The sequence below is a fragment of the Vanacampus margaritifer genome, chromosome 14 (assembly GCF_051991255.1).
Source record: "Vanacampus margaritifer isolate UIUO_Vmar chromosome 14, RoL_Vmar_1.0, whole genome shotgun sequence".
Lineage (NCBI taxonomy): Eukaryota > Metazoa > Chordata > Actinopteri > Syngnathiformes > Syngnathidae > Vanacampus > Vanacampus margaritifer.
The window spans coordinates 2,485,824-2,492,500 of NC_135445.1; positions in this window are offsets into that span (position 1 = coordinate 2,485,824).

Here is a 6,677-nt window from a genome sequence, read left to right on the forward strand (position 1 = left end):
AATGACACGCCTTACAAACCCAGTGGAGGCTCGGGTAAAAATAAATTTTCCGTCTTCCTATTCACTCCTTGCACATGCACTGAGTTGCTCGAGCATTTGACAAAGAATTTCGACACATATTGAGACCGAGAGCGCAAGAGACACCAATAAAACAAAAATATTGTACAGTGTACTGATCCCTCTGTGTTTACAGCAGACATCTTGCAGTATACACCAATAATCATGAATTAACCTACAGCGGTCACTCTCTGCTGGCGTAAAACGCAGGATTAAAGAGGATTTAATATTAAATATTCATCAAAATGAGGTTGCGCTTGACATACTTAATGTTTTCACTCTTCTTTTCTTCAAATTTACAGTGTCAAATATAAGTGTGCCACCATCTAGGGCCGACACTGGAATTACACCCAAAATTAAAAGGAGGCAGAACAAAACAAAACAAAACTCTGTGAAATCACTCAAAGAAACGGCAATAATGGTAGGATGAAGAATATATGCGTATGATTAACCATTGCTAGTTTTGTTAACCAATAATTTGAATAACTTAACTGGGTGCCCATTTCGGCCAGGACTGAAAGAACAGATCTTGTATCTCAATGGGACAATTCCTGGATAAATAGCTCAAATAAAATTATACCAATAAGAACAGATTAATGTATTAAAAAATAAAGAAATGCACAGATCATTGTCAATTTGATTCCTCGTCCATCAGGGACAATCAATTCTGATGTTGCTCTAAGTATTTTGATACCAAATGACTTGGGAAAATCAGCTGAACTTGTTTTTTTTTTAATATGCATGAAACTATATTTTTAACACATATAGGTCACATCTGGCAAGACATAAAGAAAATAGGATCGCTAAATTTCTTTAAAATGTTTCCATCTTTTTATGCAAAATGTCATAATGTATTTTTTTTTTAATATTGTATATATTTTTTTACAAATAATTGTAAAAAAAAAAAATAGAAATACTGTACTGCAACTTAAATGGAAATACCTATTCAACAATATTTTTTTTGAATGAAAGGTCATCGTCAAAAATATTACAATTACATTTTCAATAGATAATTGTATATTTTTCTTAAATAATTATTTATAACAACATTTTGTCTTTTTTCTCAATAAATATTTAACGATCATTTAAATGTTGATTGACGGGACCTTGAGCGGTCACATTGGTCGGATGCACGCTTGTGTGTGTATGCGTCCTTGTATGAGGAGATGCTGGCTGAGGGGAGTCCATGTTTGTGCCATCTGCATCCAGCAACTGTTTGATCCTCCTTCAAGGTTCCCCTTAGCCTGCGCCGAGACGAGGCCTCGCTCCCCCCCTCCCTCCCGCTCCCGCTCTCGTCTTTGCGGCCTGAGAGAGCCACATGGCAGCCAATTAACAAGGGGGGAAGCAATTTAATGTTGTATATTGCGGGTGGGCAAAGTATGGTCCAGGGGCCACATATGGTATCCACACCCGAAAGAAATGGAGCGCTGCAGTCAAGTGGAGACTGAGGCGCATCATTCTAGAAATAGTGTGACACACGAGGCTGGCCTGCCTCTGGACATACAAAAAGACATATTTTATCTGAGAAGAGACTACGGGCATGGAAAAAAATAGTTAAATGTTGCAGCGTCATATTGAAACACGCAATTGACAAAATGCTGACAATAGAGACTAGCTGATCTAAAAGTGAGTCCGGTTCACTACCGTGTTGAAAAGGAAACACCAAGTTAATCTTTCAAATTGCAGTTCAAAGCGTGAGACAAAAATGGGAAACAAAATATCCAACTAAAATGCAAGAATGCCAACAGGAGGGATAAAAATCGACTTAAGCTCGGATAGCTCCGTGTCGTGTCCGTATGGAGCTGCCAGTCCATTTTTTTTTTCTTTCTTTCTCCAACCAAGCGCCAGCTGGCCAACGAGTGACTCACTGGGCTCGCTGTCGCCAAGCGCCACCTTTTTGTGGTGGGCCTTTTCAATCGAGGTACGAAGCTAACATAGCATACAGACCACACAGCAAAAACAACCATTTAAAATTGTTGAGAAGTATTGCAGGTCGATCCAAACAAACCAGGAGCATTTCGCTAGCCTTGTTAGCTTTGTAGGCTAACGGATACTGCGCATCTAAGCTACATATTTTTCAGCCAACAAGCATACCATGTGAAAAGGAAAGGATGCGCAGTATGTGTTAGCAAGTCACCCAAAACAAATCAAGACGCTAAAATAGCATAGCATACAAATTGTAGCGCAAATATTTACCATTGGTTACATCACTGAAACGCGATGCTAGCCAGGTTAACGTCACCCCTTTGCGTTTTTTTGTGTGTGTACTTGCATTTTGTTTTTAACCAATTAGCATTAGTCGTGGTTTTAAACAGTATTACCATGATCCCGAGCCATTTGTGTGCATTTAACAGTCCACTTCTTCATTTATCAGCTGTGTCGTCGGGCCGGGGGGGGGGGGGGGCTGGCCAGTATTACTCCAGCTTCTGTTAGAGATCAGGGAGGTTGGGGGTGGGGAGGGGGCAATGCTGTCTAATATCAGCCAGGATTTAAATATCAGAGCACGTTGTGAGGCTGCCCGACTTTTTTTTTTTTTTTTTTTTCTTGGCCCAGGATCACACAGGAGACAATCAAGGCAGTGGACTGCATTGTGGGTGAGCAATACGACAATTCATCATGACATCACAACAATAATGTACCGTGGATATTAAAAGTCTACACAACCCAGTTCAAATGCCAAGCTTTGGTGCTATACAAATCAAGATTACTCATATTAAATTGTTCTCAATTAAAAAAAAATCTTGCTGAGAGAGGAATTAAAAATAAACAAGTGAGATAAAGTGGTTCCATAAGTGTGCACACCCTCTTGTAAATGGAGATGTGGCTGTTTTTAACGTTAGCCAGTCTTATTCATACACTGTGAATGGAAGTCAACACAATCCTGTCACCATTTAAAGTGCCACTGATTAATCCCAAATAAAGTTCAGCTGTTCTAGTAGGCTTTTTGCTATGGTCTATTACCCTGCTACCTAACTCGAAAGGCTACGATCACTGAGGTTTGAGTTTTGCGTTGCTGAGATGAATAGAAACCCCAAACACAACAAGTTTGTCATCATTTCAGATTCAGGTCACCAAAATGTTTTTGACCCGGATGGATACTGGCTCCTTTATTTTTACATTTGGGCTTTGCCAGACAGAGCCGGGACTAATCTAAACAAAATGTCAGCGTATCATTGTCTCCCATTCGCCCAAGATGGGACTGGCTCATTGAAGAGAAACAAATGCACTAATTACAACAATTACATCTTTACATGACAATATTGCTTTTTGGTCCGTGGCGTTAAAAAAAAAAAATGTTGTTGACCATTGCATTGACATCAACAATGCTTTTACAGTGTGATTAACTACTAAAATGAAACTCCTCTGAGAAGATGATCTGTTTGTGTTTTTGTACGCCCCGGTGGAGCAGCTGTCCGCTTCGGAGTTCCTGAAATAATCGATATTCAATCTGGCGCTCTGACCAAGACTCGGAGCGTGAGACATGGAAATCTCCGCGATTACAACGCCAGATTTTGACATTTAATGCTTGTTTTTAGTGTATAGCTTGGAATTCAACAAGGATTTTAAAGGAGATATTATGCAGGGCAACACGGTGGACTCACACTCGGGTTAATTGTAACTTCTGCCATCTAGTGGAAGTAATGATTGTACTTGTCACTTATATGTCACTGGCATGGATAGACGAACAGACAAATGATTTGTAGTAAATGAAGAATCCTTTTCAGACCAATTAAGCGACGTTGGCTGAGTGATTGGGAATCACTGTTCTCGTTAACCCGCATGACTGGAAACGACGGTGTGAAAAAATTTCGGACACCTTCCTCCGCCTTGTCTGGAATAAAAGGTTCTCGTGGGATTTGTTCTTGTCTTAAAAGGTCATTGTCCTTCATCAAAGCGACATGAAGGTGATACATCACTACGACTTCCAGTCGGTCCGATTTAGATTTGCAAAAGGTCAGGCTCAGCCCCGCCGGGAACATCACCTCGTTGGAAAAGTCTCATACCCGACATCGGAGAAAGTGCCCCGTGTGGTCGCGTAAAGTTGTTCACTGGTCACCGAAACATTTCAATCTTTTTTTCTTTTTGCTACGATGAAAGGCTTTATGTGAATACAAATGTCACAACCAGGAACATGCAGCTAGCCTCTTTAGGTGGAATCGTAATTAGGCCACGCGTTAATGTTAGCATTTTGGTTGAGGAGCTAACAATAGCCTTTAGGGATTTGAATGGCCATGTCACAACTGCAAAAAGTATTATGTGTCAGCGATACATGGGTTTTACTTTTAATAAATTATTAAGCAAAAGGAAAAAATCTAAAACACATTTGATGTGTAGTATTGGTACCGGGATGAAGCAGAAGTGTCAAATCCAGGTCGAGAAAGTAAAAACCTTCTTTTTTTTTCCAGGAGAGCTCAGTATTGTTCATTCGATTTGACATCATCATTGCTCTCCTTTTTTTTAAAAAAACAAATAAATTTAAAAAAATTAATAAATGTTTTCTTTATTATTATTATTTTTTTTTTAATATACTGTATATACATATATATATACATATACACACATATATATATATATTTTTTTTTTTTTGTATGTGGGTGAGTATGTGTATGTGCGTGTGTGTGTGCGTGTGTGTGTGCGTGCGTGCATGCGTGCGAGTGTGTGTGTATTCATCAGTTCACCTAAGCCCATTAAAAAAAATCCCATACTAATAATATAATATAATAATAAATTGCCAAATGCAGAAACATCAATGTAAGTTATCACGATGTGGTGGCTCTCGCTAACAGACAGAATTAAGTAACCGGAATTAGGTTAAAAAATTCTATATACGTAGACCGTGTTTCTATAAATTTTGATATTTGGTTTTTATTTGAGGCAGATATTTTTTCCATTAAAATGTGATTTATGAGGAGGTTAGACCATTGGTCGATATTCAGAGTTTGTTTATTTTTCCAGTTAACAAGAATTGTTTTTTTAGCGATAGTAAGGGCTACAAGTGTAGATTGAAATTGTTTATGTGGTAAGTCAGTTGTTGTTAGGTCACCTAGCAAACACAAGTTTGGAGATAAAGGTATCCTACAGTCCAAAATAGCGGAAAGTTTTTCTAAGACTTTAGTCCAGAAATACATAACCAGAGTACATAACCATAAAGCATGAACATAAGTGTCTGTAGTGTTTTGTAAGCATTGGAAAGAAAGTAAAAACCTGACACAGTTTGGCTTTTGCCCCAGGTGCTAGCTAGCTCCATAGCTAGCTCCCATGGTGCTAACTAGCTAGCTAGCATCAGGGGCTAAAGCCAAACTGTGGCAGGGTGTATCATTTCTGGACTTGGATTTGCCACATCTGGGGATTAGTGATACTGACACTGTAATGGTACTTTATCGATACCTTGCATTGAACTAATTATTAAGCGAAAGGAAACATCTCAAAAACACTTAAAAGCCATGAAAAACTATTCAGATTCAGCAATGATTGATACTGATATTAATATTTAACTGTGAGACTGGCTTTGTATTTTCAAGAATCTTGTCGTACCACCGCCACTTGCAATGTACCCGAGGGTTCAGGTTAAGTAGCGGCGTTAAAACCCATAAATCCGTATACTGAATTCTCAAGTCGAGAGACACTGCGAGGAACATGACCGCCATCAATCTCTCACTCAGGAGATGAATCGTTTAAGATTCCTTTCTTCCCATTGGTCCAGAAAAAAAAAAGCGCTGATCTGTCAAAACACGTAACAGGCTGTAAATCTATTGTATCATATTTCTCTTTTTGTGTGGAGTTCAGCAGGGAAAAAAAAAAGATGACAAATGTGTCACTGGCACTGCATAACGCGCAACTTCTGACTGAAGATCCTTCACGGACGTTAGAGGACAAGACTTTTCCCTACACGTCTGGCTGCCGGACGCCACCTGGGACTGATTTATTAATCTGGGGACCGAAGGAAATCACATTTCATTTGAATAAGAGATTAAGATTTTGCAGTGGAAGTTATTATAATATTATGCGCCCCCACACATGAACCGTGAGCTACAGTGTCCTCATGTAAATGGAGACTTCATTTTTTTTGTGTCCGACGGAGAAGGCACATTGTCATTAGCTCATCGTCGGCTCATTGTTATTATCCTGACCGTGTCTGGTAATGACTTCAGCGGTGCTCCCTCCCTCTCTTTGAAGATCAGGATCATCATGAGCTTTGCAGCCCTAAAGCATTAGAGTACACATGGTTAAAATTTGGTAGCAATCGGACAAAATCTTCAGGTAGAGTTTGTCTTTTGGAGGATCAACAGGAAATGTCAAAAAATAAAATAAAATAAAAACAACTCTAAAAGTCACTTCAAACCAAAATGTCTTTTCGGACCTGGCTTCTTCAGACTTTTTTGTAGGTCTTAACTCTTTCACTGCCAGACGTTTTCAGAAACGGGTTGTCCCCACTGCCAGCCGATTTAAGCATTTTGAGTGATCTTTCAAGGTCCACAGAAAATGTTGTGTTTGGACTATGGAAACACACATACTACCAAATGAAAGATTGGACTCTCAGCTTTCATCATTCATGTTTCTACCTTATTCCGTTCTTCAGTAATCAACAATAGAAAATGGTTACTTTCACCGAAATTCTC